This window comes from Narcine bancroftii, chromosome 3 (assembly GCF_036971445.1).
Source record: "Narcine bancroftii isolate sNarBan1 chromosome 3, sNarBan1.hap1, whole genome shotgun sequence".
Taxonomy (NCBI): Eukaryota; Metazoa; Chordata; class Chondrichthyes; order Torpediniformes; family Narcinidae; genus Narcine; species Narcine bancroftii.
Window position 1 is genome coordinate 344892903 of NC_091471.1, and position 25820 is coordinate 344918722.

The following is a 25820-nucleotide window of genomic DNA, read 5'->3' on the forward strand; positions in this document are numbered from 1 at the left end:
TATATATATTTTTTTTTAATTTAGACATACAGCACGGAAACAGGCCATTTCGGCTACCCAATTAACCTACAACCCTGGTATATTTCGAATGGTGGGAAGAAACCGGAGCCCCCAGGGAAAACCCACACAAACGTGGGGAGAACGTACAAACTCCTTACAGACAGCGTGGGATTCGAACCCCAATTCAGATCGTTGACACTGTAAAGACATTGCACTAACTACTATGCCAACTGAGCCGTCCCATTGGAAATAACATTATGCTCAATTTTCTTTTAAATTCAATTATCATTCAGTGAAGCATTACATTCTTTAGTTCCATCTGTTCAGAAAAAAAACATCATGAAAACTCTTTCAGTAACATGTGCATTTAAATTCTTGGCAAAGGAGCAGGAACCAAGCTCCATTAGTTTCACCAGTCATCTTGTCAGTACTTTAGCTATACTGTACTTCAGGCTAATAATATGTAGAGACACCAGAAATCTTTGTGACCATTCTTACAAAACATCGATACAGTGGAAAGAAAAAAAAAATAACTGTGGATGCTTGGATTTTGCAATAAAAGCAACAAAAAAAAAAATGCTGGAAATTCTCAGTAGCCACATTCAAAGAAGAAACAATAAACATTGCAGTGAGCTTTAATCAGAATACACAATGATGGGCTAGGTGTTAGGCTATTACATCCAGCCTTTTCCAAGCTAACATGGGGCCAGACCAAAAATCAGTTGTTGACAGCCGTGCAAGAAATCCGCAAGAGTACAAAACAATATTGCAGACGATTCTGTAAGTGCTCACCATTTACCAAGAGAAAACAGAATTAGTTTGAAATCACTGATCTTTATTCAGAGCTCAGAGGGACATTGAAAACCCAGGAGATATCTGTAACTGGAGATGGATCCCCAGCAACGACAGAGGAAATTTCATTCAGAAACCATCTGGAATTGGCCTGAGCCTGAGGTGCTATATTTGTCCTTTAATCTCTTTCCAAAATTCTGTCCGTACACTCAAACATACTTTTGACACGGAACAATGGTTTGGTTATATATCTTTCAGCTTAGCATCCCCTGTTCACTGGTTTTGTTGCTCACAATCTAACCTCCTCTTGACTGAGGATACCGAATGTACGTTTGGTAATGCACTCAGAATATGTGACCTAGTCTTTTGGTTATCTGTTATTTTAGTGCTCCATTCCACTCCTGTCAGGATATCCTCAGCCTGTTCCACTTTCCATTGAGCTCAATTTAACCTGAAAGAAGCAAACCTCATATTTCTTCTGGGCATTTTGGAACTACTGCACTTGATATTGGGTATTGGTGGTTAGACTTTTTTATTTCAGATTTTGAACATGTTTCTTTGTATTTTCTGATAATAATCTTTACTACAATGTACATCATCTTCAGATCCTCTTTCACCTTGCAGTATCACTCTTTTATCCATTAATCTTTTCTGGCGTTGATCTTTTGTCCTTTGTGTGACCTCTTTTTTTGTTATCCATTAGTTTGATTAAAGCAAGCCAGAATGATTTTGAAAAAGGGCAAATTGTGTTTATCCAATTTGATGAGGAGACAGAAAGTGTTAACAAGGGTGTTGTGTACCTGGACTTCCAGAAGGCTTTTGATATGGTGTCACAAAATATATTTGTGATTTGCATGAACTTCTTGAGAGGCCTTTGATATACTAACACAAGACAGACAAACAACAAAGGTGAAGTACTTGACATAACAGAGTCATGGACCGAAGTTGGTAATGAATATGAGGTGATCTCGAACTTGAGGAGATGAGCAACAATGTCATCAAGAGATCAATATTAGAACCATTGTTTTCTTAAATCTATATTTGAGGGGGGTCCACACCACAAAACTTGGCAGTGTGGTGAACTGCGAGAAGGATTGGCTATAAATAGGCTGGTGGAATGGGCAAATACTTAATGGATGGAGTTTGGTGGAGCTCCTAGCAACACGAATTAGAACTGAAACTGCTGGCAAGTCAGACAGCTTGTCTTGAGAAAGAAGCAAATTTAAAGTTTCACGTCCATGACTTTCCATCAGAACTAGTGAAATGTCATCATTCTGAAGTATTAGCTCTTTCTCTTTCTATGGATGTTGGTTATTTCCAGCAGATTCCGTTTGTCTCAAACTTTTGTCAGCTCTAATGAAAGGTTATCTTCCAAACCATGTTGTGATATTAAAACAACTGCATTTCAATTAATACGTGCAAACAAACCTGTTTGTCATATATATTAATGATCTGGATGATAAGGTGGTAAACTGGATTACTAAGTATGCAGATGATACTAAGATTGGTGGTGTTGTGGACAGTGAGGAAAGTTTTCAAAGCTTTCAGTGGGATATAGTTAGAAGAGTGGGCTGAAAGATGGCAGATGAGAAGTGTGAGGTGCTAAATTGTGGTGGGAATCATTCAGCAAAGATCATGGATATTAAATGAAAGATGATTGCGGAGTGCAATAGAATAAAGGGATTTAGGAATTCTTGTACATAATTCCCTGAAAGTGGAGTCACATGTTGATAGGGTGGTGAAGAAAGCTTTTGGTATGTTGGCCTTCATCAATCAGAGCATTGAATACAGGAGTTGGGATGTCATGTTGAAGTTGGATAGGGCATTGGTGAGGCCAAATTTGGAATATCGTGTGCAGTTTTCATCCCCAAATTATAGGAAGGATATAAACAGAATAGAAAGCAGAGAAGATTTACAAGAAGGTTGCCTGGGTTTGAGTTACAGGGAAAGGTTAAACAGTCTAGGACTTTATTCCCTGGAATGCAGAAGATTGAGGAGTTATTTGATATAGGTATTTAAAATTATGAAGGGGACAGATAGAGTAAATGTAGATAGACTTTTTTTCCATTGAGAGTGGGGGAAGATTCAAATAAGAGGACATGGATTGAGATTGAAGGGGAAATATGAGGGGGAATTTCTTCATTCAGAGGGTGGTGGGAGTGTGGAATGAGCTTCCAGCCAAAGTGGTGGATGCGGGCTCAATTTCAATATTTAAGGAAAAGTTGGATAGGTATGTGGACGAGAGAGGTATGGAAGGCTATGGGCTGGGAGCGGGTCAATGGGAAGATGTTTGGCATGCACAAGAAGGGCTGAATTGGCCTGTTTCTGTGCTGTAATTGTTATATTGTTATATTTAAACACTTTTGAAGAAATTTAAACAGGAAACTAATTTTTTAAAATTCTAAAGTGAAGGGCAAGATGTTGATAATAATGCAAGCAAAATCTTTGTTGAACTGTGATTTGTCCATTAATAAAATAAATATTTTGTCTTGGTCTACGTCTGAAACGAGAATAAAACAAAATGATAATTAGTTTGGACATTATTGTAATGATTCCAATGTTTGATTACTCCAGAGATATTGGTGATGCACCAAACAGTGCATTATTGACTTTGGTTTCCTCAACAAGGCTCAGATCACTTAGTGGTGCACATCACCTTCAGATTTTAAGTGAGGGCAATAAATTCAGATTCTCAAAAACAGTTGTGCTTGTTTTGCTCCCAGAAGGAAGGAAGGAAGGATGGCATTGCTGGAGGATGGACCTTTCAGCTTTTGCTTTTAGAAAGTAGAACCAGAAGTTAGGTTTCATGGGCAAGTTTAAAGCTCCATCTTCCCTGCCCAGACAATGCCTCCATGTCAGAAAGCATGATGTTCTATGCCCCATTGCAATAATGAAATGTGTGCTCTTTGCAGCAACTTGATAGCTTTTCTGAATGAAGTTAACAATTTGTGCAGATCATTGCCAATTTATTGGGTACTGTTTACTGTGTAATTATAGCTGCAAGCAAACTAAATTGAGTCTAATGTTACCTTGGGTTCTTTGGGAGTTTTCATATTAAAAGTAATTCTCCAGAGTGAAGAGGTGGAGTGGCAGGTTACAGAATTGCATTACACTGATTCTGTTTAATCCTTTCCCTTGATTTAATGACTGAGAAATGTCAAGGGTGGTTTTTACATTGAGTCTGCCCTGTTTATGATTAAAAATTCAATCAACTTTATTGGAACGAGACTTGGCAATAGCATATGTCTTGACAAAGAGTTTTCTCTGCCTTGACCTTCATGTAGATCTCAATTCAAGTGGTCAACCAAAAGCAGGTGGCATACATGTGTTCCAGTAAGTTGATCATATTTTTGTCTCAGTCCACAGTCCTAAAATCATGACTCATTCTTGCTATCCATTGCTTCCGTACCCCCTCATGGCAAGCTGAACGAGCCTTCGAAAGCTCAGTGGTTAGAGCACTGGTCTTGTAAACCAGGGGTAGCGAGTTTGTTCCTTGCAGGGGCCTCATTTCTACGAGGGGCGCTCTACCAAGTGGAGATTCTCTGTCTTCCTTACAGTAAAGTTAAAGAATTTATATGTGTTACATTCAAAATGTAGTATTACATGTCAGTAATGGACCCTTTACCTCTTGTTGCAGATCAAGAGCTGCAAGAAGGGACATAATCCTATTGAAGTCCTTTGCTTCAGAGGATATCGGCAGCTAGCCCTTCCCTGTCGGTATCCGAACTGCAGCTATTTTTGTATTGTAATTTGTATCCTCTGCTGGAAGGACCAAAGTAAACCCCCTATTTAATTCATCTGCCATCTCTTTAAATTCCTTTATTAATTCCCTAAACTCACTTCCCAGAGGAGAAAATTCACTTTTTTCAGGCAGCTGCAGAAAGTTTTACCTATTGTTCTAAATTTCTAGGTAGCTTTGTCTTGTTCTCGATTCCATTTTCCTTCCTCGTTAATCTTTTTTGTTATCCTTTGACGTTCTTTATGTTCTGTTGAAGACGTAAACATGAACAAAAATGAACATGAAATGAAGGGTGGATGATTTTTCTGATGGGAGTATATCTGTGCAAAAAGCAAAGTGGGTCTGACTGAAAATTTCTAAATCACTCCCACCTGCAACAGAACTCACATCTCTATGGCCACCGCCTGCTCTGCAACTATTTCAGTAGTTGGTTCCTACTCCGTTGAGGTCTTTTATTTATTCAGCTTTGTCTTTCTGTATTTTTTCCATTTCCAGTCCTATCTCCAAATTTACCAGTAACACCACAGTTGTTGGTAGAATCACAGGCAGAAATGAGGAAGCATACAGGAGGGAGATGTATCAGGTCGCTGAGTGGTGTCATGACAACAACCTTGCACTCAACTTTAGCAAAACCAAGTAGATGAGGTGGACTTCAGGAGGAAATCAGGCGAACATGAAACAATCCTCATCGAGGGGTCAGCAGCGGAGAAGGACAAGAACTGCAAATTCCTGGGTGTCCACATCTCCAAGGATCTGTCCTAAAGCTTCCATATCCATGCAATCATGAAGAAGGCTCGCCAGCAGCTAAAGCTTGTTAGGAGTTTGAGGTGATTCGTATGACACTGAAGATTTTTCAAATCCTCTAAAGGTGTATCATGGAGAGTATTCTGGCTGGTTTTATTACTGTCTGGTACAGAGGTCCCAATGCTCAATGGCACCAGTCTTCACTCCATCGAGGATATCCACAAGAAGCCACTATCCTCAAGGACCCTGTTGTGTTGAGAAAAAGTATCATATTTGGTGTGTTCATGGAGAGACAAATCTGGACACAAGTGTTTCCAATCACACATAGCTTTTATTAACAGTTTATAGAGGAACATGGGAAAATGCTAAAGGAATAAAAAACACACACACAATTTATAAAAGAGCATGGGAAGCATTAAACGATTATTAATTTAGACAGGCAGTGCGGATATTCACACACAAAAATCAGGGGTAATACATAACTGTCCCAGACCCTTGATCGTCGGGAGGTGGCTCTGGTACAAACAGTACCCACAAGGGTTTACACACACTCTCGGACTCCTTATCGTCAGGAGGTGTGGCTCTACTGTGAGTATCGATCTATAGCAATTTGAAATATAGCGATACTATGGCTCAACTTCATTGCAGTGCACACCTTACCCATGTCCATTCCAAGCGATATGCACAGTAGCGATCTGGTATGGAGTGATATCCGGGGATATCACCATGAGGCAGAGAGAGAGAAATGTGCTCTGTGCTGGTGCTAAATAGAGTGCTAATGTATCTAGCCAATAGTGATGCTGAATGTTTTGAATTAGCCAATGGCAAGGTGTGCACTAATTAGTGGCTGGATCCCAACTTGACTAACAAGAGATGTAATTAATGGCCAGAGCCCAACCTTGGATAATGGGTGATGTGACTTGCGCATAAGTTCCAGACAGGGGGGGACAGGGACACATGACCACTCACAATGCACACATCCCAGACAGGCAGGGAGACCACATTTCCTGCACACACAACGAACTCCACCAACAACGCCATGCTTGCTTCACTCTGCTACCATCAAGAAAAATGTTTAGGTATAGAAGATGAGCATTCAGTGGCACAAATATAGCTTCTTGGGCTCTGCCATCAGATTCCTGCATGAACAATGAGCCACAGAAATTGCCTTACATTTTCTTCCACTATTTCTATTTATTTTTTTTAAGGTGCTTCATATAAATGTTTGCATTATGGTTACTGCTGCAAAAGAATGAATGACGTGATTATGACAATAAATTCTGAATCGGATTCGGATTCGGATTTTGTTTTATGAGATATGTCGGCTGCAAACCATTGTAATGTTATCATTCTCCAAATTAAACTTCACCCTCAAAATTGCACTAAAATTTCATAAAATCCATACTTTCTCTAATTTATAACATATAATTCCCTTTGCAACTTTGTTCATTATTTCTACCAGTGATGATATTATTACGATTTCTAATTATAAATCAGTCAGTTCAAAATATGTAATTTTCCATATTTTAATATAATATAAAATTCTACTTTCAGTTCTTATTTTACTTCCTTTTATCTCACATCAGCTCTCTTGCTTCATTCAATCTACATACATTTGGAGAATTTCCTTTTAAACTTAAGCTTTTATTTCCAAAATTGAATTTAAAAGATTGACTTCACTCAGTTGAAAGCAATACCTCAATTCTGAGATTCAACTGAAGATCTCTGTTTTGGTGATATCATTTGATTTGAGTTACAGCTTTCCACCTTCTAACAACTTTTCTCCCACCCAAGTTTTAAAAATATAACATTTGAGTACTGGATTTATAAAGTATAGGAGCTTTCTTTAAATTCTTGACACTTTATAATTAAACTGCAGTGTTTGCTGTGAACTGGGATTCACTGAGGGTGTTGTGCTGTTCGCTGGCCCTGCCCCTCCAGCTCCACTCCATCTGCTCACTTATAACCCTGGTTTCCCGCCTAAACCAAGAGCCCTTTTGAAGATGTCTGTGTTCTACCTTTGGTTATAAGCTGATTGTAATGTGCGTCGAAAGAACCAAAAACTTGTTGATCCAAACCAAGGCTTTTATTAACTAAAAGACTGGAGCATATCACAAGTAGGTCAACCAGTCCAGAATGACCTGGTCTGGCTAGGAGCAATCCTTTAAGACCTGGTAGTAGGTGTGGCTACACTCTCAGCCAATCACAGTCATCCTACATTACCATCTGTACCTAGACACATTGGTGATAGAATCTGTACGATCACACTGATAAAAGTGTCTTTTCTCCCTCCAGTCGTGAGTGCTTTTGAGACTGAGGAAGTTCCACAGGTTAAGCTCATGTCAACACCACAAGAGGTGAGCTGAAATATATCCTGTGGCTAACTGTTGGTGTATTCAGCCAATTGATTACCTATTCATCCATCATTAAGTGGAGCTGATCAGTATTGGGATCCAAAAGTATATTCCAGCTACATTTTTCTGATGATGTGAGACAAGATAAAATGTATAGGAAAATGTAAATAAAGTATATTTATGTTCCATAAAATCAATGCTTCTTGCACATTTGTGACCATATGACCATAAATGCATTTAATTTGGCATCTGTTGCCTCTCTAGATAGGTGTATTATCTCACAGCTTTATTGGAGTAGATGTCTTCCAGCCACTTGGCTTAGCTTTATTGCTTAATTTTAAGTGTGATTCATGGATTGGTAATAATGTCCTGTTTATAACTGGTATTTTCAAGATATTCTGATTGTTTCTACTGAACTATTGCCCTGGTGCAATTTTCCATTTAACTCCCCACTGTGTGTTGACCTGTCATATTATTGAAACATCACTTTTTTATTCCTACATGACTGGAACTGTGAATATTTATTATCTCTCTATTTTTTGTATTTATTACCTCTTACTGTTCATTAATGTAACATATACTATTGGAGATTTTTTTTTAAACAAAGTCTCTGTTTGCAGTAAGAATTTTGGTAGATATGTGCATGACAATAAACTTATTATCATTATTGAAGCTTGCACAAAGTTACAGAAAGTCACAGGGCTTCACATTTTTTGGCACTTTGCAACTGAATCAATTTAACCCAGTTTTTGACCTAAAACCCTGGCGATTTTTCTCTCTACAATTCTGCTGAGTATTTGTTGGATTTTCAGTGAACACAGTTTGTGAATGGTCTGAATCAAGTATTCATATTTACAGCTCCTTCAGCAGTTTTGTTTTCTTGACATGGGTAACAAAGCCCACCTCACTGACAAAAGGAAAAGGAGGAAAAACCCAACACCCAACCCCAACCAACCAATTTTCCCCTGCAACCGCTGCAACCGTGTCTGCCTGTCCTGCATCGGACTTGTCAGCCACCAACGAGCCTGCAGCTGACGTGGACATTTACCCCCTCCATAAATCTTCGTCCGCGAAGCCAAACCAAAGAAAGAACAAAGTAGGAATAACAGTGCCCTTGTATTCCTGTGCAGGCCACAGGACAGTTTTGTGCAGTGATCACCCAGCATTGTTCATCTGTTGATTGCCCGAATGAAACAAAATTCCCTCATGAAGGACATCACCCAAACCGTTGGTTATATATCTTTGCAATAAAGAATGCTGAGTGACCTGTTCAGTTTCTCCAACATTTTGGTAAAATGAAACTGCAATCACAGTGCCTGCAGCCTTTCTTATTTAACTAGTTAAAACTGAATTATTTATAGTTAGCTTGTGCTTATTGAATAAAAGATGTAAAAGTTAACTTGACATTGGGAAGAATAAAAATGGAACAAACAGAACGTACGGACTCCCAAGGATTTGGACCCAGGGTTGAAGCCTTTGGTGAAAGAAATGAAGTTGAGGTGAAACTGCCAATCTCCAGAGGGGAGAGAGCAGACCCTTTAGATCCATGTGCAGAGAAAGATACCGGTGATGATTCATGACAAGAATGAAGTTGAAAAGATTTAGATGTGGTGCTGTTTAAGTGACTGCACACGTGGTCAAAATCAGTGAATCAATCTGAATCCAACCATTGACCTCACCCTTTGCTAAATTCACCACCAATTTTAATTGATCAATTTCCTTGATCCCCAATGGGGACTCATTTGCAGCTTAAGATCCCACTGCAAGTTTTATATCCACTTCTCCCAACTTGTACTATATTTGCCACCAGGTTACCAACCCTCTTTTCAATCTTCTTCAGCATGATGCTGAACCAAGCCATGAAAGACCCCAACAATGAAGACGCTGTTTACATCCGGTACCGCACGGATGGCAGTCTCTTCAATCTGAGGCGCCTGCAAGCTCACACCAAGACACAAGTGAAACTTGTCCGTGAACTACTCTTTGCAGATGATGCCGCTTTAGTTGCCCATTCAGAGCCAGCTCTTCAGCGCTTGACGTCCTGCTTTGCGGAAACTGCCAAAATGTTTGGCCTGGAAGTCAGCCTGAAGAAAACTGAGGTCCTCCATCAGCCAGCTCCCCACCATGACTACCAGCCCCCCCACATCTTCATCGGGCACACAAAACTCAAAACGGTCAACCAGTTTACCTATCTCGGCTGCACCATTTCATCAGATGCAAGGATCGACAATGAGATAGACAACAGACTCGCCAAGGCAAATAGCGCCTTTGGAAGACTACACAAAAGAGTCTGGAAAAACAACCAACTGAAAAACCTCACAAAGATAAGCGTATACAGAGCCGTTGTCATACCCACACTCCTGTTCGGCTCCGAATCATGGGTCCTCTACCGGCACCACCTACGGCTCCTAGAACGCTTCCACCAGCGTTGTCTCCGCTCCATCCTCAACATCCATTGGAGCGCTTACACCCCTAACGTCGAAGTACTCGAGATGGCAGAGGTCGACAGCATCGAGTCCACGCTGCTGAAGATCCAGCTGCGCTGGATGGGTCACGTCTCCAGAATGGAGGACCATCGCCTTCCCAAGATCGTATTATATGGCGAGCTCTCCACTGGCCACCGTGACAGAGGTGCACCAAAGAAAAGGTACAAGGACTGCCTAAAGAAATCTCTTGGTGCCTGCCACATTGACCACCGCCAGTGGGCTGATAACGCCTCAAACCGTGCATCTTGGCGCCTCACAGTTTGGCGGGCAGCAACCTCCTTTGAAGAAGACCGCAGAGCCCACCTCACTGACAAAAGGCAAAGGAGGAAAAACCCAACACCCAACCCCAACCAACCAATTTTCCCTTGCAACCGCTGCAATCGTGTCTGCCTGTCCCGCATCGGACTTGTCAGCCACAAACGAGCCTGCAGCTGACGTGGACTTTTTTACCCCCTCCATAAATCTTCGTCCGCGAAGCCAAGCCAAAGAAAAACTAATCGCCACAGTCATGTCGCAAAATCTGATCATACATATTCTCTCTTATAGGACAAGAGGATACACAGTAGGAGCCAATACAAGGGGTGGCAGTTACACCTGCTTGTATTGACCTCCATGGTAGAGTAGCTAAATGCTGAAGGAGTCCTCTTTGTTTACACTGAAGGCAGATGGCATGTGGTAGTCCGTGAACCATTGCTTGTGGGCTTAATGGCAGCCTGCACTTGTGAGGAACCTTGAAAAAGATCACAGAGATGTCAGATGTCTCAGGTGGGCATGAATAAAATGTGGAGAACCACAAAATGCTGGATGAACTCGGCAGATCAGGCAGCATCCACAGAAGGCAATAGACAGTCAAGGTTTCTGTTCAAAAATCCTTCACCGAGAATGAGAAGAAAGTGGGCGGAATCCAGAAGAAAAGGGTGGTGGTGGTGGGGGGAGGGGATGTGAAGAGGTGAAGCTGGCAGGAGGTAGGTGAATCCAGAAGAGGTTGGGTGGGGGGTGGGGGGTGGAGAGAAGAAGGGGAATAATGCAAGAAATAGAAGGTGAGAGGAGGAAGAGGCAGAGGGTTAAGGAAAATGCATCTTCCTCAATTAAATCTGGATTAGGAGTCTCAGGGGCCAATCTAAGACAACAGCTAGAAACAAAAAATCAACCAGTAATTGACTTATAAGTAGTGTTTTAGTGTTTGATCCAGTTAAATAACACCAGTGCCATGCTGTTAGTTGTTGTTGAATATATGCTCAGATCTGCGAGGTAAGCGAAACGATCGAACTCCAAAATAGTGATGTTTTGATTTTTCTTATATGTTGATGAAGCAGATCAACCAACTAAGAATATCTGTATGTATTAACTCCCTCCTTTGTCCTGTGTGTTTAGCTCACACTTTGCTTCTGTTGCAGATACAATCTTGTACCTCGAGGAGCTCTCGTAATCCCCAGATGTACAATATTGAGCCCCATTATCCCATTCCAATGCTACCGTCAGGTTCTTTTGCACAGGAAACACAACCTTCTGGCATTTGTCTTGTATCACCCAGAGCAAAAATAACTCACAGTATCATTTTAGCAGAGATTTGACACATTTTCATCCCTCCTCCCTGTGGAAACCAGCTGAGCAGGGATTGTTCAGGGAATTTATACATTTGGTTCCACTCTTATGAAAGCTTTTAATCAGGCTCCATTAGTGTGGTATAGAAATTGTTCAAAAAGCAGATAATAGAAAATTACTGCTTAATATAGTATTCTTGAAGTACAACTCGGAATGAAGCCAAGTGTAATTGTATACTTATTAGCTTAAGAACCAAATGATAAAAAATTTGTAAGTTAAGCATCCATCACAATGCTTTTTTATTTGATATTGTCCTGGATTATACCAAGAAATAAAGTAAATAATGGCCATTTGGGAAAGATGCCAAACAACGCACTTCAGATTATCCTCAGGAAGAAAATAATGCCATCAAAGCGTAGGTTGATCATTTCTATTATTGACGAGAATTTTTACTTGGGATATGTGTTTTACACTCAGAAGTGAGCTCAAACAAGCACATCTTTGAGATTGTTTCCACTTGCACTTGGTAAAATAGCACAACAATCAAAAACCCTTTATTAAATATAGTTCCAAGCTGCAGGTTCTATCTACAGTAAAAGTCCTAAAATCCAGTCTGCTCAGGGATTGGGTGGGTCCAGATTTTCCAGATTCTCGGGCAGTACTTTTAAAATTCAAATTTAAGGACAATAAAGAAGTGATGAACAAGTCAATTTTGATAGTTTATTAATGAAACATTTTTTCATATAAAATACCAGGTACAAGAAAAAAACAAATAAATATTTATTCATTCATTTCCATAACTTTTGTGCATCTGTGGCGCTTACGCATGTATGCACACAAAGCCCGCTAAATTTAAAACACTTGAGAGTCTTTGAGAAACCGGATTCTTGGGTTGTCCTGATTTCTGACATCCAGATTTTTGGACTTTTACTGGAGTACTCCTGTCAAATGTAGAATATGCTAGAGTCTGAAGGTCACTATTCGATCCATATCTTCGCAATTAATTGCAAAGCTACTTTATTGAACAGGAATAGGACAACTGAAGAACAATAAAAGCAGAACCTATATTTCTATACTGACTATGAAGCCTTGTTAATTCTCCAATTTGTATTAGTGATTTATTTTTGAAAAGTGCTTCAATAATCTTTGCTTTACAGAATTGCTGATCAAACACACATACCCTGTAGGCTCCAAATTAAAGTCAACTGATGTGAAAATAGAACCTGATAAATACCTCAAGCATTAACGAGAGCTTCAGCAATTTAAACAAATGCCTGTTCAAATGCAAAAGACAGCTAATCAGACAGAACAAACAAATCAATCTAAGTCAATGCCATGTAGATGGGACCACATTGTGAGTGATAAGTACAGAAAAAATTAAATCAAACACAAGTAAATCACTGTTTCACCTGAAAGAATTTTTGTCCTCTTGAACAGAGGGAGGAAGGATATTGTGGCTTGAACAGGAATGTGTTGAGGGAAGGAATGATGATGGTAGTTGAGGTGTGAGACAGAATGGGTCAAGGGAATAGTCAAAAAAGAGAAATACACACAGTGTAGATTCTGGAATCTTGAACAGTCAAAGAATTGCTGGAGGTCATTAATGAAACATTTTTTTCATATAAAATGCCAGGTACAAGAAAAAAACAAATAAATATTTATTCATTCAGAATTGGTCAAACAATTTTTCCCGTCTGGATCCTTTATGAAGGATACAGGAAAGTGGGCGATAAAGTGAAAAAGAAGCTGGGGGAGAGGCCCATAGGACAGAAGCTATGACAGATAGAGACTGCTGGAGGGAGAGACCAGTGGGAACTGGGGGTGGGGGGGGGGGGGGGTGGGTGGTGGGAGGAAGTGGTAGTGGAAGGTGAAGAAAAGTAAGGGGGGGAAAATTAAGTACAGGAGTAGGTAAAGAAGAAATTAAAACAATGGAACTAGATGGTGCTGGGGTAATCTAAAACATTGGGCATGATGTAATGTCCTATTTAAGTTTGGAGAAAATTAGATACAGCATTAAAGATAGAAAGTTTAGATAAAGATGGGTCAGTCCAAAACGACCAACACAATAATCACAATCCAAATGCAATAATTCCTCTGCTTCCAGAAACCCAAAAATGGGTCAATCAAAGTGAACTTTTTTTTGGCCAAAGTGGGATTCAATAATTGATAGAGGAATTAGGGGATACGGGGAGAAGGCAGGTTGGTGGAGTTAGGTCATAAATTAGATCAGCCATGATCTTATTGAATGGTGGAGCAGACTCGATGGGCCATTTTTGGCCTACTCCTGTTCCTACTTCCTATGTTCCTATGTTCTTTTGATTATGGTGTGGTACACTATTTATGCAACCCATTCATAGATTACTCTCATAATTGGAAGATTTAAGAAATCTGGATGTTCCAGAGATTCTCTGTCTAGAGTCTGAAGGTCACTATTCGATCCATATCTTCGCAATTTTTACAAATCAACCTTGATTAGAGGGAGGGGTTAGATTAGATTTAATTTTAGTATTTTTTTCTTTTTATTTCTTTTTAGTTTCACTTGTTAAATATGGTCATCATAGATCATATAATTAGATACGACAGAATTTACCCTTTGTTTAGTTCAAGGAATTGTTTAATTTAGTCTTACTTATTTTCTATCCAGAACTATTTTGGAATATATTAGGAGAAAGAGATAGATGGTTAATTACTATATTGATAGAACTGAATGCTTTAAAGAAATATTGTTAAATAAGCAAATATTGATGTTTCTGATTTACATCTATATTTAATTTGTGATATGTATATGATATGACCTGTTATTTGTTTTATTAGAGGATTTTGTATGTGGGATTTAAATGTTAAACTCAATAAAAACGTTAAAAATAATTTTAAAAATATTTTGCTTCCTGAACAATTTTGAGTGTATTTTATAGATTTTGTACTACTGATCATGAAAGTCATCTTAAAATTTTCCTAACATGTACCATTTTTAAGATATAACCTATTTTTGTGATTTCCTGTCATATTTTAAGTCTATTTCAAGCCTAAAAAACCGTGAAGTGTCACATCATTGAAAATTAATTTTCTGCATTCGCACTTGTACTTCTTCCCTAATGATCTTGGTGCAGTCAGTAACAAGCATGGGTGATGTAGTGACCCCCCCCGGTTTGGACCTTGGGCCAACACCAGGCTGAGACGCCCGTTTCCAAAGGCCGCCAGTGGAACGGTTAAACTGGCCAATCACCGTTGGCGGATCCCAGGAGGCCCAATTGGGGCCCGGATTCTGGAACCAACCAATCGGTGGCCAGCGCGCTCAAGCCATGCCCCAGTGGTAACACGGCCGAGCTCACCATAAAAGGCAGAGCTGCCCTCGAATAAACTCAATATCGAATACACTCTACCTGTGTAAATGTCTCCTTTCTTCCGCAAGTCTTTAGCTACAGTCCAGGAGCTATAACCATGAGCTATACCCTAGCAGTAGCAACCCCACTACATTGAAAGATTTCACCAAGACTTTGCCACCATGGAAAAGTGGCAAAACATTTTTAGGTCAGTCAAATTTACATAATGGGTCATTATGTGGTTAAACATGCAAAGTTCAATAAAAGTTAATTTAACGTTTCTCCAACTTCTTACATGATACAGAAAAACAGAAAATATCTTTGGACTCAACATGAAGCTATTCATCAAAAATCCCCAATTTTTTTTCAGGAAGCAAACTTAAAGAAAAAAATTGTGTCCAGTGAAATTTAATAAAAAATCTATGTTCGTGCTATTAATTTTAGCATTCTGGGAGGAATATGATATTCTGTTCCTGAATTTTACGTTTAGTCTCATCCAGACAATGCATGACGCCAGGAACAAACAATTTATTGTCAGAATGGTTGGGGGAATTAAGATGGTTGAAAGTTCAAGTTAAAGCCCATAGACAAGGCATAGGTGTTTGGTGAAGTGTTCACCCAATCTGTGCTTTGTTTCACCAATGCAGAGGAGGGTATAGATGACAGCAAAATTGAATCCATTTTGCCCAGAACTCTTTATTTGAAATCAGTTCATGTTTTTTTGTCTGTCTATTGCAGAACTGAAACATCTTTGATCAAAGTCATCAAAGTTAAGATAATTGTGAGAATGGAAAAGGTAACTTACCACATGGCACCTTACGGAGAGTGGTCAGCATTTTTCTGTTCCAACATGTCACCTCTCCTACCCCAGAGTTATTGCTGATTTATCCCTGGGCCTCTTCTATATTTTTCTTTGTTTTATTCCTTCTGGTTTCATCATTCTGAAACACAGAGCTATTTATCTTGCAGGCCAATCTCTGAAGCTGAACCAGCCTGCTTGCACAAGAAGCGCCAAAATTTGCAGATGCTGGTATCTTGAGCAAACAAGGAACTCAATGTGTCAGGCAGGGCCCATGGGCAAAAATGGTCAGCCTGGTCTGGCTGTTTACATCCTCATCTTACATTTGACAACAAGATTAGCAGCACAGATATTAGAGTGGTTAGTGCAAAGCTGTGACAGTTCTAGAGATCTGGGTTTGAATCCCACACTGTCTGTAGGGAGTTTATAGGTTCTCCCCGTGTCTGCGTGGGTTTCCTCTGGGTGCTCTGCTTTCCTCCCACCCTTCAGATTACAAATGTAGCACTTGAATGTACTGGAATTTAGCTACTTACACTTGATAGCTATTGTGTCAACATCAAATCACTAGATTTGGTCATTCTCTTTCTTAATATATTTGCTGCCCTTCCTTCTCCTTAAAAACTATCTAATTAATCAAGCTTTTCATTATTTGTCTTAATATTTCCTTATGTGTCTCAAATTTATCTCCTGATTAAGTTAATATGAAGGGTTTTGAGACATTTTGTTACGTCCGAGATACTACTGTATATGTGGAACTTCTGGTTAAGTAGATCATTTCAAATGATCAACAGATGATCTCATTGAATGGCGGAGCAGGCACGAAGGGCCGAATGACCTACTCCTGCTCCTATCTTCTATGTTCTATATACTAAATAAATCTTTTGACCCAAATTATGAAATAACCCGAGAATTATCTTTTAACCAGGTTTCTTATTCTGTCCCCTTCTGCAAAAGGGATTTTAACCTAAATACAAATGCCATTCAAAGTTAATTTATATAAACCCATGTGTTAAGGTTATACATATATAATTTAGCATTCAGTTGCTCTTTACTTCGGATAAATGTATTATTTACTCTGCTCACATTTAAATTGATAATTTTTGCATGAATATATTTTGTATAATATGAATATCACCAACACCCTTCTTGCATTTTTCTCATAAATAAATTCAAAAGAATCTACTAAATAAAATTTCATTTTAACTCATTCCCTTTTGTAAATAGTTAATTTGCACAGCATTATGGCCAAGTATTCAAGTGGTTAGTGTTTTTTCTCAAAACAACTGTGTGTATCTATCATTTCTTTCCACCCTAATCTGCTCCTAGAACGCTTCCACCAGCGTTGTCTCCGCTCCATCCTCAACATCCATTGGAGCGCTCACACCCCTAACGTCGAGGTACTCGAGATGGCAGAGGTCGACAGCATCGAGTCCACGCTGCTGAAGATCCAGCTGCGCTGGATGGGTCACGTCTCCAGAATGGAGGACCATCGCCTTCCCAAGATCGTATTATATGGCGAGCTCTCCACTGGCCACCGTGACAGAGGTGCACCAAAGAAAAGGTACAAGGACTGCCTAAAGAAATCTCTTGGTGCCTGCCACATTGACCACCGCCAGTGGGCTGATAACGCCTCAAACCGTGCATCTTGGCGCCTCACAGTTTGGCGGGCAGCAGCCTCCTTTGAAGAAGACCGCAGAGCCCACCTCACTGACAAAAGGCAAAGGAGGAAAAACCCAACACCCAACCCCAACCAACCAATTTTCCCTTGCAACCGCTGCAATCGTGTCTGCCTGTCCCGCATCGGACTGGTCAGCCACAAACGAGCCTGCAGCTGACGTGGACTTTTTACCCCCTCCATAAATCTTCGTCCGCGAAGCCAAGCCAAAGAATCTGCAGTTTATGACTCACTGAGAACCAATTAAGTGCAGCCATTAGCTGGAATTATTCAATGGGCCTTTCAATGTGCAGAAATAGCTGAAAATTGAAATAGTGTGTTGTTTAATTGAAGTAGTATTCAATATCTATGTGACAGGCTGTTGCAGCCCATGGGTTCTATCTCCCATTTCTATTAACATCAGTAGAATATGAAACAATCACAGAGTATTCAATAATCTTGCACATTTTTACAGTGAAAATTGGAGAATATGGATCCCCAACCACAAAACTCTCATTCTTCCTAAACTTTAAGTTTTCTTTCTGTGCAAGAGATACTTCAGCAGTTAAGCATTCAAGGTCAGACTTGATAAATTAAATCAATAACTGTGTGAGAAGAAGAGCATCAACCCATGAATCATTCAACTTTTTACATCAAACAATTTACTGTGAGAATGTTATCTGTTTATAAATGAGATTGATGCAACACTCTGCCTTATCCTGCAGATCTATAGCTCTTTGCCAATCTGTCATACAGCAACACCTAAACATTTATACCTCATGTGACATTCTTAATGAACCCAATAAGGAAAAAGCTATCAAACACATTTTCCCCCAATTCCATAATATTATGCCAAATGTTTTATTTATGATTTCCATGGCTGTAAACTCACAGGATGACAAAAACTTTAATACTTGATTTGCTTGGAATGAGAAACCAGTATCCTTGTGGATAGCTTCTTTTCCCAATTCATAAATATTCCAAAATTCTTTTTTGAATCTCAGAAGTCAGTTTCACTCTATATGCAAGCTTGTGCTTGAACTGACATTCTAATGTAAGCTGTTGGAGGAGCTCACCATTCTTCCCCCCTCAACCCCCAATTCTACTACATGATACAGTGGATGTAGCCTTACTACATGATACAGTGGATAATTCTTGGTTAGTTACTGTATTATGTGAAAGAAGACATAAAAGAAGGCAGATGTTGACATTTGGGGCTAAAAAAAAACCAAACTGCTGGAGGAACTCAGCAGGTCAGATGGCAGATAGTCAATATAAAAAAAAGACCAGGAGTTGGCCATCTGACCAATTGAGCCCGCTCCGTCATTCAAGACAAGCTGATCGCACAAGTACAACCCAATGAAACAGCATTCTCCAATCCTTGATGCAAAACAGGCCCACCACCAGACATATCACATGCATAGACAAAAATTATACATGTATGCAAATAAATAAATAAATACATTTTGTTTCATTAATATGAGAGTCTTGGATGGTTAGGATCATTTAGTCGATCAGCATTCTCACTGGACAGTGGGAAGAAACTCTTTCTCAGCCTGGTGGTGCTGGCTCTGAGACTCCTGTATCTCTTTCCCGGTGGGAGCAGCTGAAAGGTGCTTTGTGTGGGGTAGAAGGGGTCCTTAATGATTTCACGCACCCTCTTCAGACAATGATCTCGGTAGATCACGTCGATGGGGGATGGGGGGGGGAAGGGAGACTCCAGTGCTCCACTTTGCCACTATTATGTTCCTGTGGATTAACCTCCAATCCATTTCTCTGCAGCAAGGATGATACCCGGTATTGTAGTCAGCCAGGATGCTCTTGACAGAGCTCCTGAAGAAGGTTGCCCACTTCAGTCTTCTCAGGAATTTAAAACCTGCGCAGAGTAAATAATAACAGTTACTCTCTGGTGAAGAGAAAAACAGAATTAATATTTCATGTCAGTAAGACTTAATCAGGACTCAGCTTTCCAGATGCTATTCCAGACTGGTATTAAAAGAAATTCGAAGATTTAAAAAAATTAATATAAGGAATGTGGGAAAAATACAAGTCAGATAATTTAGTTACATTTATTCCAGTAAATTATAAATAGTGAGTCATTAATGACCTCCATAACTTCTGGAATCTAATATCTGAATTATTAATTGAATAATGAATCTTTTCCATGTTCAACTAAGACATGATGTCACGCAACCACTGACCAGGGCAGCATCCTTCCATTTAAGTAAAATCGCTCGCCTCATCGAAAGCGAGGCAAAAGAAATGGTGTGACTCTGAACCCGAGACAAAGAAGAATCATTCCCTCCCATTGTGCTAAAGAGGCCACCAAAGGATTTGGTGTTAAATCTATATTGAACATTTTAAATAAAGTATGGAAAACCTCTCTCCAGAATTTTTCTAGTCTAGGACAAGCCAAAACATATGAATTAATGACACTTACAGTCTTTCTGGCCTCCTCTGCATCAGAGGGACTGGGTGCAGACTGGGAGATCGCTTTGTTGAACTCCTCGGCTCTGTTCACTGCAATAGTGTGTATCTCCCAGTGGCCACCCATTAAAATTCCCCACCTCATTCCCTTGTTGACATGTATGCCCATGGTCTCATATACTGCCAGCCTGAGACCACCCGTGAATTGGAGGAAAACACCTCATCTTCCAATTGGGCCCCCTCCAACTGGATGGCATTAATATTGACTTCTCTGGCTCCAGTTAATCCCCCCTCACTTCTTACCCCATTTCCTTCCCCCACCTCTGTCTCACACTTTTCCCTGTCTCTGTTCACACGATCATAATGAATTCTCCCCTCTCCTCTTATCATAGCCAATGAACATCTCTTGTTGGTCTGGATTCATCCCCCAGCCAGCATTACCTGAATTCTGAGATTTCATGCTTCTGCTTCATTCTGCGTATTCCTTGAAGGCCTTGTGATAGTACAGACCTATCACCAATATATATAGTTTAAGTATCTAGAGTATGTAATGACTGTGCTTACAGCGATTGGCTGAGAGCTTAGCCACCCCTACTGTCTGGGCCTTAAAGGGTTGTGTCCCTAGCCAGGTCGGATCATTCCGGACTGGTCGGCCACCTGTGAAGAGCTCTGTCTTTTGCTAATAAAAGCCTTGGTTTGGATCAACAAGTCTTTGGTTCTTTCGACGACCTCTACAATTTTATTAGCAAAAAATAATTTTTTTTTAAAAAGGGATGGAGCGTCTGACTCGGCCAGAAAAACTTGACATCGACCCACAGTCAGCTACAGCCTTCAAAGCCTTTAAGTTCTGGCTGATGAACTTTGAAAACTTCCTAAGGCTCATTGAGGTGGAGGAGGATAACCAGCGTCTAACAGCATTGCTGTCTATGGTGTCCTTGAGAGTCTACGAGAACATCCAGGATGAGACCACTTACACCGTAGCCATAAAGGTACTGAAAGAACTGTACGATCAACCAATGAACAGAGTTCATGCCCGGCTCGTGCTTGCGTCGAGGAAGCAACAGCCCGGCGAGTCCAGCAGGGCATATTTACAAGTAGTCAAGGCATTGGGCAAGGACTGTAACTGTGTGGACAAAACTGCTGCCGAGATCACAAACGATCTCGTCCGGGATGCCTATGTGGCCAGGCTCCGATCGAAGTGAGGCTGCGCTTGATCAAACAAGGGGTAGAAAAACTAGAGGACGTGGCCCGGATTGCAATCACAATGGAGGATGCAACCTTAAAGTCAAACGAGCTCTCTAGGGACTGGACCCCACGTTCTGATGTGAGTAGAGTGCCCTTCTACCCTACCACCCCCCAATATACTGACGGCCTGTCGGCTACTGCTACACTGCCCCCTGCGAACCCAAAATTTCTGTGGGAGGGACAAGCACAGCAGGTCCCAGTGCCAAGCAAGAAAAGCCAGGTGCCAGAAGTGCCTTAAAAACGGCCACTTTGCTGCAGTCTGTAGGTCTAAAATGGCCGCCGGCAAACACAGTGCCTCGTGTGAAGCCCAACCGCCACTATCCGATTCAAACTCTTCTTCTCCAGAGCTCTCGTCCTCTCACTAAAGCAATGGATCTGATTAAAGTGCATGGACACTACACCAATTGTTTATTTGACTCTGGGTCAACTGACAGTTTTATCTGGCCAGATCTGGCCCTCCGTTGCGGACTTGACATTATCCCCACTACTCATTAGCGAGGAGGTCGCACTCGACCGGGATAAAGGGGTATTGCATCACCACGCTGGAAGTACAGGGCGTAACAGTCAAATTATTAATCCTTCCCCAATTGTGATCCCCAGTGTTGCTGGGATTAGACTTTCAGTGTCAGTTTCGAACGGTGTCCCTACACTTTGAGGGACCGCATGCCCCCCTCTTGGTCTGCCATCGCCCCACCCCTGAAGCACCCGAGCAACCCGCCCCCGTGCCCCGGGGCCACTCCTGAGGCCTTTCCACACTCCAGATTGCCCCGCCAGCACTCTTCGCAAACCTCACCCCTGGCTGGAAGCCTGTTGCCACCAAAAGTCGGCAATATAGTTACGAAAACAGGCAATTCATTAGGAGTGAGGTGTGTAGATTGCTGGATGAGGGCATCATCGAACCTAGTTCAAGTCCCTGGAGAGCCCAGGTGGTGGTTGTCAAGAACGGGGAAAAGCTACGGATGGTAGTCGACTATAGCCAGACCATTAACCGCTTCACGCTCCTGGATGCGTACCCTCTGACACACATCACGGATGAGATGAACCAGATCGCCCAATACTGCATATTCTCCACCACTGACCTACGTTCGGCCTACCACCAGCTCCCAATCCGCTGTGGGGACCGACCATTCACGGCCTTCGAAGCGAATGGGCAGCTGTATCAATTTTTCAGGGTACCATTCGGGGTCACGAATGTTGTTGCGGTCTTCCAGTGGGAAATGGACCGGATGGTGGACCAGAACGGGCTAAGCGCTACCTTCCCGTATCTGGACAATGTCACCATATGCGGCCACGACGCACAGGACCACGACGCCAACCTAGACAAATTTCTTCAAACTGCCGGTCGGCTGAACCTGACCTAAAATCTTGACAAGTGTGTCTTCCAGACCACACGACTCACGATTCTAGGTTGAGTGGTGGAGAACGGGGTAGTGATGCCAGATCCTGACCGCATGCGTCCCCTAATGGACTTACCCCCCCCCCCCCCCCACCCCCCCATACCCAGAAAGCACTCAAACGCTGCCTGGGCTTTTTCTCATATTACGCACAATGGGTTCCACAATACGCCGACAAGGCGCGTCCTCTTATCAAGATCACCTCCTTTCCCCTCTCAACCGAAGCCAGAGTGGCTTTCGATGGAATCAAATCCGACATCACCGCTGCAACGCTGCATGCGATCGATGAGTCTGTCCCATTTCAAGTTGAGAGCGATGCATCCTACTTCGCCCTGGCAGCCACCTTGAACCAGGCCGGTCGGCCTGTAGCCCCATGTCCGGCTCTCCAAGAACGACCCCTTGGTCGACCGAGTGACTCTACTCCACGCGAACCCGCATTACACCTACGTTGAGTTCCCAGACGGGCGGGAGGACACTGTTTCAGGGCAGGACTTAGCTCAGGACGCGGTAGGCCCAGCAACCCCCCCCCCCCAACCCAACCTTCCCCAACTTTTAATTCCCCAAGCCCCATGCCGGAACAGAAGGACCAACAGCACCCCAACGACCTGGGCCACCCTGCCGACAACACGGCTGGGGAATTCAGCGAAGGAACGATCGCACCCGACGAGCCTGCTGGCGACACCACTCCAGTGACCCCAATCCCGGCACCACGGCGGTCACACCGGATGGTCAGACCCCCTGACCGCTACAGTCCTTAACCTACCCCTTCCGTTCATTCTCTCCACGTTTTTTTCCTTCTCTTCTCCCTCTTCAGCCCTTCCACCCCAGGGTCAGTTCTCCAAGAAGGGGTGAATGTGATAGTACAGACCTATCACCAATGTATATAATTACAGTATCTAGAGTGTAATGACTGTGCTTACAGCGATTGGCTGAGAGCTTAGCCACAACTACTGTCTGGGCCTTAAAGGGTTGTGTCCCTAGCCAGGTCGGATCATTCCGGACTGGTCGGCCACCTGTGAAGAGCTCCTGTCTTTTGCTAATAAAAGCCTTGGTTTGGATCAACAAGTCTTTGGTTCTTTCGACGAGCTCTACAGGCCTCATGCCTGAAACATCAGCAGAATTCTGTATCTTTGTCCAATCCTATGGATGCTGAAAGATAGGCCGAGCTCCTCCAGCATTTCGGTGTGTTTTTACAACAATCACAGTATCTGCAGGCTTTCATTTTTCACTCTAGATTTTATATTGTAACAATCCAAAAGGGTTCATGATATATTTGCACAAGGTAATGCTTAGACTCTAGCTGCAGTGTGAGAATTAAATTCATTTTGAAAACTCCATTATTCAAAGAGCACTTTAATAATTAACAATGCCCACCATAAGACAATACCATTGATAACAAATTATAATTTTGTGGGGTCAGTCAAAATATCATTGCCATTGAAATTCAAAAGGTTAATAGGATATTTAAAAGTGATTATAAAGGAATTTGAGAGTTTGAATAAGGAAAGTATTGTCTTTGGTTGTAAATTCATAAGGCGGTGGTCATTTAATTTAAATGGATTGAGAGAGAGCGAGAGAGAGAGAGAGAGAGAGAGAGAGAGAGAGAGGCTCAGAAAAAGTGCCTTTGCACAAATTATTTGACAAGCGTATGAAGATTGAATACAAATTTGATGAGCAGAGGAGGAGGTTGGAAATTTGATTAGTTGTATTTTGTTTCAGCGAGGAATGAGCCCTGAACAAAAATTCCTTGTCATGTGCAGAAAACTTTAATGGTTCTAAGTTTTATTGAAATGGGTAAATGTCAATGCAAACAGTTTATAACAAAGCTAGAAAAAATGTCTAAATTTCTGATTAGTGATTGAGATTTCAATAAAATCCTAATCTATCCTTAACTATTTAAATTTTGACCAGGAAAATCCTCCCTGTTCATTAGAGATCTCCTCTAATTTTAAATAGATTTCGCATTAAAGGGAGAAGCATTCATAGCTGCAGTGATTATATCCTAGAACTCGCATCTTCAGAAGTGTGACCTCGGCAATACAGATTGTAAATTACAATTTGGAAAATCACATTTTGTACAAATTTAACAATTGTGATTTGTGCTATTTGGTTTTATTAAAAGTGCACAAGAACTTATACTTTGAATTATTTTTATGTTTATTTAGTTGCACATGTTAGTTTTGACAAATCATATAATGTTTGTTTCCCAATCTTTTGGGTCTCCTTGTGCTGATGTCTGGTTGCAGTGCTGTTCCAGAATGCCTATTTAAGTTAAATATAAGTTAAATTGAGCAAAGTGGAATTGTAAAGGTGAAGGTTAACAGCTCTGTATAGGGGAAGCATTTTGAAAGCAATCATCTTCATGCATGTCTGGGGCATTAGCTAGTCATATTGTGTTAATGGTTATTGGTACATTAATGTGCTTGTTGCAAAGCAATCATTTCATGTTCTCTGGTGTGTCAAACATAAGCATGAATAAAATGGTTGTATTCTGTACACCCTTACCTTCTTAGCTGGTGGTAATAAAATAAAATTGATTATGCCTGTACGAAGGAAAATAAATAATCTCATTTATATTGTGCTGAGCTGTCCAGAACAAGCTTGCTCTTTGACAGACTCCCGCAGAGAGGAACTTTCATCAAAACTCAATGAATACCTCCATTTTCAGTTCCAAACCGCCCCACAAATTTCCCAAATCCAATACCTTGCATACCATGGAGATGATCATTTATCCTGGGGCACCCATACAATTCAGTTTACAAGGCATATTAATCCTAAATTAAGTTGCAATACCTCTCCCTTCATTTTATCTTAGCCTTTCTAATTATGAGTCTTTTCTGGTCTGGCAATTGCATTTGGTCAAGGATTGGAAAATCCTCAGCTTAGCAATAAACTAACATGTTGCCATTTCTGTCTTTCAGACCTGACTCCTTGGGTGATATTTCAACTGTTGACTTTTACTGATATTTTATTCTCTTGACTAGTTTATAGGTACTCCTTTTTCAGTAACTGCAACTTGCCTGTTAGGTCCGTCAAGCAGCTTCATTCTGTCCTTCTTTTCTCTCACTCTGCTTTCTATCTCTAATTTTTTTTTAGTGAGTTTGCTTAATGGATAAATATTGGTTTGGACATTGAGGAAAGCATTGCCACTCTCCCTCTTTTAATCATTTATTCTCCATTTCAGTTTTCTTTTTTTTCTCTCTCTTTCTCTAACCCATTTTTCTATCATTTCCACTATCTGCAACATCATGCTATATTTAATCACATTCAGCAAAAATTCTGCAGATGCTGCAGATGCTGCGGTTGAGTGCAATACAC

The 25820-nt window shown here is 41.1% G+C and overlaps 1 long non-coding RNA gene across 16 annotated transcripts in view; it reads left to right on the top strand.

Moving 5' to 3' along the window:
• LOC138759328 (uncharacterized) overlaps positions 1 to 25820 on the top strand; it is a 189310-nt gene that overhangs the window by 120207 nt on the left and 43283 nt on the right. For 9 of the 16 annotated variants that reach the window (XR_011354735.1, XR_011354733.1, XR_011354736.1 and 6 more), the window contains one exon: positions 15722 to 15779. The exons of 3 other annotated variants lie outside the window; for them this stretch is intronic. This is a non-coding gene — a long non-coding RNA (uncharacterized lncRNA). Of the gene's footprint in view, positions 1 to 24; positions 3242 to 12817; positions 13417 to 15721; positions 15780 to 17108; positions 17193 to 25820 lie in introns of those variants that run through there. 4 more of the 16 variants (XR_011354741.1, XR_011354751.1, XR_011354750.1 and 1 more) reach the window with 3 other exon arrangements.